The 10,737-nt window shown below is 41.7% G+C and overlaps 1 pseudogene; it reads left to right on the top strand.

Annotated features, from left to right (window-relative positions):
- Positions 1 to 1,372: 1,372 nt before the first annotated feature.
- Positions 1,373 to 8,232, top strand: LOC129349036 (sodium/calcium exchanger 2-like; annotated as a pseudogene).
- The last annotated feature ends 2,505 nt before the right edge of the window (positions 8,233 to 10,737 follow it).

Raw genomic sequence — 10,737 nt, forward strand, 5'->3', positions numbered from 1 at the left:
AAAACACAAAATGACAAAAATGAGACAAAAAACACAACCCAGGCCAAAAGTAAACACAAAATGACAAAAACATGAGACAACGACGAAAGTCAGGCAAAAAAAATACAAAAACGAGCAAAAACAAAACAAAAATTGTTACAAAGCGACTAGTACAAGACAAAAATTACACAAATGAGATAAAAAAATGGCAAAAACATGAGATAAATCATAAAAGAAAAAGACAAAAAGCAAAAAAAATTTGAAAAAATATACAAAAACGAGACAGAAAATGACAAACATCAGACAAATGACACAAAATTAAACAAAAAGAGACAAAACATTTGACCAAAAAGTTACAAAGCAACAAAAAAAAAACAAGTGAGACAAAAAGGAAACACAAAACGACAAAAACATGAGACAAACAACAAAAGTCAGAGAAAAAAGACCAAAAAAAGACAAGATAGTACAGGAATGAGACACAAAACCCGAACAGAACAATGAGTAATCTAGTATTTTACTTCATGATCAAAAGAACTTGTCATGGTCTAGAAATTATTTTAAACATTACGATAAATATCTTCTCTGTAATTTTTATTCTTTATAAAGTCGGACTGGATTGGACCCTCTGGAGGGCTGGTTTTTAGATCTGACTCTGAAATGTTGCCCCTAAAGTGGAGACGAATGGAGTTTAGTTTTAAACCAAACATGTGAATGATCCACGTTTTAAATAGAACTACTTTCTACTGAAGAACTCCTTCCTGGTTCTACTGACTTCACTCCTCATAAATCCCAGCTTAACCTCGGCTCTCCCCAGTTTATTCTTCATCCTCCTTCATCGTCTTCATTTCTTCCTCTAGACCTCCCGCTCCATCTTTCTGCTTCTCTTCTCCAACTTTCTTGACTTCTCCTCTTGTTGTTTTACTTTTCTGTTCACGGCTGACTCACTGTGCCTTGAATCAAATGTTCCAGCGTCTCCGGTGAATCACGTCATCTGCTGTGAATCGTGTTTTTCACCTGCTTCCGTCCTTTAGTCATCTGAAATGTTTTAGCAGCCAGAGGTTTGTGAGTGTAGGAGAGTTTCTGAGTCACAGCTCTTGTGGTAAAACTTCAAAATTAAAAAGTAGCTGGATGTGTTTACCTGCGGGGGAAGTTTTCTTTACCTGTAGATGGTTTGAATGACTCCAAGCAGACTTTCATTTCAATAGTTTGAGATTTTACAGTCACACATTGTAAAAGAATATAGATATTGTGCTTCCATGTTATGGGATAGATCTTAGTTTCAACACTAATATATCTGTTCTTGAGCCTGTAAATCCTGCTTTATGTCCAGTCCAGCACATCTTTTATGTTCAGGTAGATAAACGCTGCTCTGTTGTATTTAAAGTTGTTTCCGCTCCGTTGTGTTTCTTCAGGTGAGCTTTCTGCACCACCCTCAGCTCTTCCACCTCGTCCCTCCGCCTTCGTCCTTCGCCTCCAGCCAAACGCCGCCATGCCTCTGCTGGCCTCTCCTTCCCTCTTCCTCCTCTTCCTCCTCTTCTTCGTTTCCCCACTGCCTCCCTGCCATCCGGAGTCCCAGCGGGTGGAGCCCAGCGGCGACCCTGACCTGAGGACGGCGCTGCCCTCGTCCTCGCCCTCCGCCTTCCCGCCCTCCTCGTCCTACAGCAACGCCACCGGCCCCGGGGTGAAGGATAAGTGCAACGTGGTGACGATGTGCACGCCCGGCATCCTGCTGCCCGTCTGGAAGCCCGACCGGCCCGGACTGGGATACCAGGTGGCCCGGGCCGTGGTCTACTTCGTGTCACTCATGTACATGTTCCTGGGAGTCTCCATCATCGCCGACCGCTTCATGGCCTCCATAGAGGTCATCACGTCACAGGTGAGATGATCCGTCTTCAGTATTCATTCATCACTGTGTTTAGTCCATAAAATATGGAAAATCTAACTTTAAATTACTTGTTTTTCCATGCAAGACATGAAAAGACACGAGAATAGAAGAAAAAAATAATCATCCTTAACCCTCCTGTTGTCCTCATTTACGGGCCCCATAAAATATTGTTTCCTTGTCTGAAAAAAATCCCAAAATTCTGCAAAAAAATTCCCCAAATTTCTGAAAATTTGCAAAACCTTCAAGAAGAAAATTCCAATAATTCCTTAAAAGTTTCCCTTAAAAGTTTTACTTAAAAAAAATAAATAAATCCCCCAAATTTGGCTAGAAAATATTTTCAAAAAATTTGTAAAAATCTCCCCAAAAAATCCTAAAAATATCTAAAGTGATTCCATATATATCAGTAAAACTCCTAATATTCTCTTAAGAACATTCACAAAAAAATCAACCAAAATCCAGCTTGGTTGATCCAGAATTGCAGGCCCATAAAATACAAAGGGATGCATTAAAATTCAATGATTGTTGCTTTTTCCAGTTCAGTGTAACATTAAAAACATAAAAACTTGAGCACATTTTCGACACATGTAGGAAACATTAAGCCTCTTAATCTGGCTCTTTATTCTGATATTTCTCCATCAGATGCTCCTTCATGTTAATCCAGTTATAAATCTGTCTGTAATGCAGCTATAAAGGATTCTGCAGCTCTTTGTGATCAGACGGCTACACAGGAAGCCGAGCTTGACGGTTGCTTTAATGCTGATTACACAGATTTCCCTCTACGTCCATTTATCCTGTTTCAGGCTCGATATCATTTGTGATGTTTATGCAGCGATTCGGCGATTCTAAATGTGTGTTTGTGTCCCGGATGGCCTGGAGAGGTTCAGGTGTTGAGGTTATACAGTCAGAAATGGCAAAATAAAAAGAAAAGAGGAGCCACAGAGGAGCATCTGGGAGGTTTGGACTGATGAGAGGAGGGAAAATAGAGTGAGTAAATGTTACGACCGACTGGAGAGGCAGACGGAGTTAGAGGGAATGAGACGGTGGTGGTGGAGGTGAGGATTAAGGCAGGATGACGGATCACCAGCAGGGAAGCAGGTCGGCATTTAAAGACGCTCCGACACCAGGATTAGTCCAACAAACACAAACAGGAGTCAGGAGTTCTCAGAGGTTTAGGGACATGATGGATCACTGACAGAGTGGATGAAGACCTGGAGGTGATGGAAAGATGGACTGATGGCAGGTTTATATCAGCATTTAGAGAAAGTGAAAGAAACACCAGACATACAGAAAAAATACTAGAAATAAACTGGAGGCACCTGCAGCTCTTCTTATAGTGAAATTAGTAAAAGTTTAATAAGATAAACAACATTAAATGGACTGGATTGTGGACAAATTTGTGCATTGGACCAAATTTTAAAGGTAAAACTTAAATAATCCCAAAGAAAATTTTCCTGTGTGAATTTAACAGCTTTTTTCTTAAAAATTTCTCGAACAATTTATAGTTATTTTATGGGTTTTTTTTGTTTGTTTGTCTGTTTTTTCCAATTGCAGGTAACATTTAGTAAAGTCACAGAAAATACAAATAAAAGATATATATATTAACTGTTAAAATTAGGCTGAAATTTTATGCAGCTTTTGACAGTGAAATAACACTATAATCACACTTAATGGTATTTACATCAGAAAAAACTATTTTGACTGATATTTGCCATTTATTTAAAGGAAAAATGATGTACCTCAAGGATTGAAAATTGTAAGTAATTATTTTAAATTGTTATTTATGCTGTTTGTTTTCTGTTATGAATAATATCTCATAAAATCACAGAAAATAATGTACAGTGATCACATAAATTATTTTTTTCAGTGATTTTACAGGATATTTAGTAGTAATTTAATAAAAACAGGGAAAGGCTGCAAAAAAAAACACTTCTCATTTTTCAATCCAACAGTAAATTTTGGTTGGTTGGTTGGTTGGTGGGTGGGTGGGTTGGTAGGTTGGTGGGTCGGTTGATTGATGTGATATGAAAATATTACCAGTTCCTTCAATTCATTTAACAACAGTATTAAAGTAATAATAGAAGTGAGACTTCAAGTGTAACTGAGGTTAATGCTGGATAACATTTCAAATTGGATTTGAAGTTTCACTGCAGTAGTAATAAATGTAATCGCTAAATTTAAGAAGAAGTTTAAATTTGATCTTCAGTTTCACAGTCTGGTGCAACTTAATTTAACCCACAATTTAACGGTACAATAATAATAATAATACTTTATATACCATCTTCAAAAAGGGCATTCACAAGATGCTTTGACATTCAAAACATACAAACACAGATACAATCAAGCAAGACAGTAGTCAAATAACATAAATAGAAAAAATGATAATAACAAGCTAAATATATCATATCACACATCAAACAAAGGAACTAGGCAGTTTGCAAACTGAAGAATAAGACTGAAGATTAAAAATCAACAATTAAAGAATTAAAGGCGTCACACGAAAGAACCAGGCAGCTAAAATGAAAATAGAGTGAGAACATATATTATAAAAGCAAGTCCATCATTTCTGCATGTGTTTATTCCAACAGGAGAAGGAGGTGACCATCACGATGCCCAACGGAGAAACTTCGGTGGCGACAGTTCGAATCTGGAATGAAACAGTGTCCAATCTGACGCTCATGGCTCTGGGCTCCAGCGCTCCAGAGATACTGCTGTCTGTTATAGAGGTAAGATGCACATGATTGGTTGGTTGGTTGGTGGGTTGGCTGGTTGGTTGGTGGGTTGGCGGGTTGGCTGGTTGGTTGGTGGGTTGGCTGGTTGGTTGGTTGGTTGGTTGGTGGGTTGGCTGGTTGGTTGGCTGGTTGGCTGTTTGGTTGGTTGGTTGGTGGGTTGGTGGGTTGGTTGGTTGGTTGGTTGATGGGTTGGTTGGTGGGTTGGCTGGTTGGTTGGCTGGTTGGCCGTTTGGTCGGTTGGTCGGTTGGTTGGTTGGTTGGTTGGTTGGCGGGTTGGTTGGTGGGTTGGTTGGCTGGTTGGCTGGTTGGTTGGTTGGTTGGCTGGTTGGTTGGTTGGTTGGTGGGTTGGTGGGTTGGTTGGTTGGTTGGTTGATGGGTTGGTTGGTGGGTTGGTTGGTGGTTGGTGTGGTTGGTTGGTTGGTTGGTTGGTTGGTTGGTTGGTTGGTTGGTTGGTTGGTTGGTTGGTTGGTTGATGGGTTGGTTGGTGGGTTGGCTGGTTGGTTGGTTGGTTGGTTGGTGGGTGGGTTGGTCGGTCGGTTGGTTGGTTGGTTGGTTGGTTGGTTGGTTGGTTGATGGGTTGGTTGGTGGGTTGGCTTGTTGGCGGGTTGGTTGGGTTGGCTGGTTGGTGGGTTGGTGGGTTGGTGGGTTGGTGGGTTGGTTGGTTGGTGGGTTGGCTGGTTGGTTGGTTGGTTGGTTGGTGGGTGGGTTGGTCGGTCGGTTGGTTGGTTGGTTGGTTGGTTGGTTGGTTGGTTGATGGGTTGGTTGGTGGGTTGGCTTGTTGGCGGGTTGGTTGGGTTGGCTGGTTGGTGGGTTGGTTGGTTGGTTGGTTGGTTGGTTGGTTGGTGGGTTGGTGGGTTGGTTGGTTGGTGGGTTGGTTGGTTGGTTGGTGGGTGTGTTGGTGTCATATAAAAATGTTAAAGTCCTTCAATTAATTTAACGACACACCTTTGAGTTTTTCTTAAACAATCTGCTTAATAAACATAAAACTGGTTGATTAATTCCTAAACAGAATAACATCTGAACACAGTAATGTCAGTTATGTTTTCAGAGGTGAATTTCTTTTGTTAGTTGAGATGCTGCTCATCAGTATCCTCCTCTTCCCTCCTTCTCTGGCTGTCTGCAGGTGTGTGGTCATAACTTTGAGGCCGGTCAGCTCGGTCCAGGAACCATCGTTGGCAGCGCCGCCTTCAACATGTTCGTGATCATCGGCATCTGTGTGTGGACGATCCCCAACGGAGAGACCCGCAAGATCAAGCACCTCCGAGTGTTCTTCATCACCGCCTTCTGGAGCATCTTCGCCTACATCTGGCTCTACCTCATCCTGTCCGTCATGTCGCCGGGCGTCGTGGAGGTGAGGGGGTGGTTCAGAGGAGGGAGGTGCTGATGAGTGGTGCTGTTCATCAGTACAGAGAAAACAGAGCCAGCTCTAGTGTAATGTAGTAGTTGGAGGTATAGAGGTTGGTGTGAAGGTGGGATGAAGGCATGTCAGCTGTTGTAATGCTCATGTCACCGCCTGTTTACATTTCCAAGCAAAATACTCTAAAAATAGTACACTTCTTTCTGAATTATGATTTATAGCTATTGACTTTTCCTCTGCTATTGTTTTTCTTTGAGTAATAGTTATTGTGCACTAAATATGACTAACTGATATCTGGGAAATTGTATTGGTTGCTATACACAGCAAACAGCAGACACAAGTCCACCCTTGTGCAAAATCACATAACTGCCAAATATTTCAAAAGTACATCTCTCAAAAATTGCATAATTTTTCAGCTGAACATCAGTCTTTCTTTTTATGAGCAATAAAAATCCAATAATTGAGGAAGATTACACTGGAAATACAGAAAAAAAGTAGAAACTCAAAGCAGCAAAGTCCCTAATGCATGAACACAGTTGAGATTATTAGCTGTGGAAACCTTTTCATTTTGGACCTATCGGCTGTGTCCATCTGCTTGTCTTCATCATACCTCCACATGGAAAAGAATTGTAAAAGGACCTGACTTTGGTACTTCACAAAGATGGAAAAGGATGCAGAAAGATCAACTAAAATCAGCATTACACAGTGTCAGCAATAATCAGGAGTTATAGACGGACCCATTGTACCACTAATCACAGCTGCAGTGGTCGTCCCCCTAAAATGACTCCACAGTAAATGAAGTACTTTCACAATCTAGCTGTGGAAAACAGACAGCAGCTGCTTCAGACTTCACACAGGTGTTATCAATGGAAATCAGGGTTTCTGTGGAGCTTAGATACTTCAGAACATCAACCTCCATCAAGAAAAACACTTGCTCTTTGGCACAAAACTGATCTCTGCTTAGATGCATGTAAAAAACCGAAAGAGCTTGGTATGAGTCGGAAACACATTCTTTGTACAGATAAGAACAAGACAAATTTGTTGGGTTTAGATGGAGTCCACCACAGTGAATGCATCGTCCCGAGAGTGAAGAACAGCGGTGGGAGTGTGATGATTTGGTGCTGCATGAGTGCAAAAGCTGTTGGGGAGATGATATTTATAGATGAATGTCTGTGGATAAACCAAAATACTGGCTGGCCAGATGACTCCCAGTCTGCAGAAGCTTAAAGGAGAGAAATATTCCAGCATGAAAACAATTCAAAGAATTAAACCACACAAGAGTTTCTAAAGAAGAACAACAGAAAACTACGACCTGGAGAGTATGTGACCTGACTTTAATCCAATACAACACATTTGGAGTATTTTTAAGAGAAACATTGAGCAACAAAACGTCTCCAAAGAAAGAACAACTGAAAATAATAGTCTGTGAAGAATGACAGAACATCTCTGCAGCAATCTGGTATCCTTCATGACCAGGAGTATTGAGTCTGTCATCAAACATAAAGCTGGATGTATGAAGTATTGGAAATCGAAGCTTTAATCTCACTACTGACTTTTGTTGGATTGAGTTCCAACTATGAGGTCTATATTTTTAATCTCATGAGTCTAAATTGTTAGTGACATCAGAGAAAATGCCTGCTGTTCAATGCAGGAGTAATCAGATTACTCTAATGATTTGACATTTCAGTGATACTACACTCAGTTTAATTGTGACTGTATTTGTATCCTGCAGTTTTTCCTTAAAGGAGTCACCCTCAAACCACATTTTGAACTCCTGATTTTATTCACGACGTTTCTACTTTGCTGCAGAATTAAACCAGCCTGATGCTGATGTTTTGTCTTCCAGGTGTGGGAAGCTCTGGTGACTCTGCTGTACTTCCCTGTCTGCGTCATCCTGGCCTGGATCGCCGACCGCCGCCTGCTCTTCTACAAGTACATGGGGAAGCGTTACCGTGCCGACAAGCGTCACGGCATCGTCGTTGAGACCGAGGGGGACCTGACGCCCACCAAGGGCGGCATGGAGATGATCATCGACGGCAAGCTCCCGCCACGGGGGCGCCGTGGTTCCCGCTGAGAACTGTGGCGGCGGCGCTCAGGACGGCACCGCCACCAACAATGTAGGCGTGGCGGCGGGAGCCATGGCGATGGGACTCGGGGGCAACCTGCCCAACTCCAACAGCGCTATGGGGAACATGGACAGCAAGGAGCTGGACGAGAGCCGCAAAGAGGTAAAATATTTCATACTTACTGAAATATTGTCAGTTTGAGGAGTCTGTCTCAGTTCTGTGGCCTTTAGACTGAAATCAAACTGGACAAAAACATTTCAGCCACAAAACTATACCCTGTATTATGTAGTTTAGTGCTAGATCTAGCTTATCAAATTAGCAAGTATCGTCTAAAAGTTTAGGTTTGTGATCCAAATTCTTGTGAGCAATTGGAAGCAGATACATGACACATATGAAGAAAGCTCAGGAGACTGTACATGAGCTTTATTTTATACAAGTATAAAACAACCAGTGCATTAAATTATACCGACAGGTCTTCTTAATATTTTGCAAAACTAATTTTATATAAATAATGTATATTTGTGTACATATTGTGAATTCCTAAGGCCAGTAACCTCCTAAATCAATCAAATAAATTAATTAACTATCAGAGAATTACTGGACCAGCTCTCCATCTAACGGGTCCGGTTCCCGTAGCCCATATGGGTCAACCCAGATGAGATCTGAGGAACGTTTTTAAGCTGGTAAGCGAGAAAATTCGCCTAGCTTCTAACTGCCTCCATCCAGACGCCTATCCTGCTTCCTCTGATAACTAACTCAACTGAGTAGCCACTTTCGAATGGTCAAATTAATTACCAGTCACGTCTGTTAACGGCAGCTTTTCTCTCATCGGATTCTGCACTTGGTAAGTTGCTAGGTTTAAATTTAGAGGTTAAGGCACGGATAACCCCAAGGATAAGTTTAAAAAAGGCCACCCTCGGCCCCAACGACTAGGTAATCTGACAGAACCAGTTTTAGATGTAATGCACACAATAACCTGACTTTTTACAAACTGAGAAGATATATGTGATTAATTCATCATCATGATAAAAATAAATAGAATTTCCAATCTGTTAACTTTAATTGCAGGATAAATGTTTTATTATAATTTCAGCAAGGGCGTAGCATAAGCTCCTAAATCACAACACTCAATCAAACATTAATATTCTTCCAATTGCTTAACATGACTCATAAGTGGAACTATGCTTTCATATAAGAGAAGTAATAATCACCCAAACTATGTAATTTGGAGGGGGAGAGCAGACGGGGTGCACAACCGGCTGCTCACCTGAAGACCGATGCCCCGCTGGGGCTCTGCTCCAGGGAGGAGGTGGAGGGGGTTCGGTCCAGATTTAGATCTGCTTGTATCCATTTTTGTTCTTTGGGCCAGTAAAAACTTTGTTAATCCATTCTGGTGTTAATCCTTTGGAAATAGTAGAGTTCAGTTATATTCCTTCAGTCAGCGTTATTTTTAGATCACAGTCTTTTGTAATCCTCAAACAGTGCAGAAAGAGCACTCCTTCAGTCCATAATTCCCATAGAACAGATATTCCTTTGCAGATCATGTTGAATCCCCCGTCCGAGTTACGTGGTAAAATCCCCTTTGCTCAGAGCATTTCTACCCTGGCTTGCAACGAGTGACCACCTCGCAACGACTCCCAGCTCGTGTCTCGATCCAGTGCAATTTATACAACAACTGAACCTGTTGCATATGCAAGAACTGCACCCTTAATTAACATACGTGATGACAGCATCCATCCCCCTCCTTACTCGTGCACTGCTCCCATCCACTGACCTCATGGCCTCTGCGTGCTCTGGGGGAACCAAAACCTTGGACCGCCCGGCCACCGCCCGGCCCCTGCGTGCTCTGGAGGAACCAAAACCTTGGACTGTTTTGCCCTTTCACCCAGTCTCAACTTTCCATTACTGTATTTGTTCCATCCACAGCTAAGAGCAGGCCTCCGGTCGGGAAACAGATGTCAGACTCACAAAAATCCCTGACATTTATTTTGAGCTTAATAACCTTCACTGTGAACACTTGACCCCAGTTCACCTCAGCTCTTGACTTCTCACTTCATTACTAAGTTAAAAACCTTAGTTTTAACAGTAATCAAGACTCTTTCTAAAACATCTCAGTTTCATAGTAATCAAAACTCTTAAAAGCATTTCCATTCAATAAAGCATTAGTTCCTCATATTTGTCATATCAAAAACATCAGTTTCCCTGGTAACCAAAACATCACTTTTCACAGTGAGTTGCTGTTCTGACTTAGTTACTTCTTAAACAAAGATTATAAAAATAGGTATTTGAGTTAGCTTTAACACACTTATTAGGTTATAGCATGAATCAGTTATAAATCACAGGTTATAACATCACAATGTTCCCTTATTTAGCTGTTTTCTGCCAGAGTCTCCCCCTTGTGGCTGATTCTGGGATCTCATACCTCCATGTTTCTCAACACCCCCTACTATGAGATCACAGTCAGCCCTTATAAATGACTGATTCTGGGATCCCATATCTCCGTGCTTCACAACACCCCCTTCTTGGGATCCAGAAACAGACATTTCCTTCCTTTTCTTCTCTCATGGAAAGAGATCCTCATTTTCATCAGTTGGAGTCACCACAACCAGACCATCTGGTAGGCACCAGCATCCCAGCTCATTACCTGTGACGTCGAGTGATGACATCTCCCAGCTCTGCTGCAACTTGTGAGAGAGGTCTCCTACCCCTCTCCCCGATCTG

The sequence above is a fragment of the Amphiprion ocellaris genome, chromosome 5 (assembly GCF_022539595.1).
Source record: "Amphiprion ocellaris isolate individual 3 ecotype Okinawa chromosome 5, ASM2253959v1, whole genome shotgun sequence".
Classification (NCBI taxonomy): Eukaryota; Metazoa; Chordata; class Actinopteri; family Pomacentridae; genus Amphiprion; species Amphiprion ocellaris.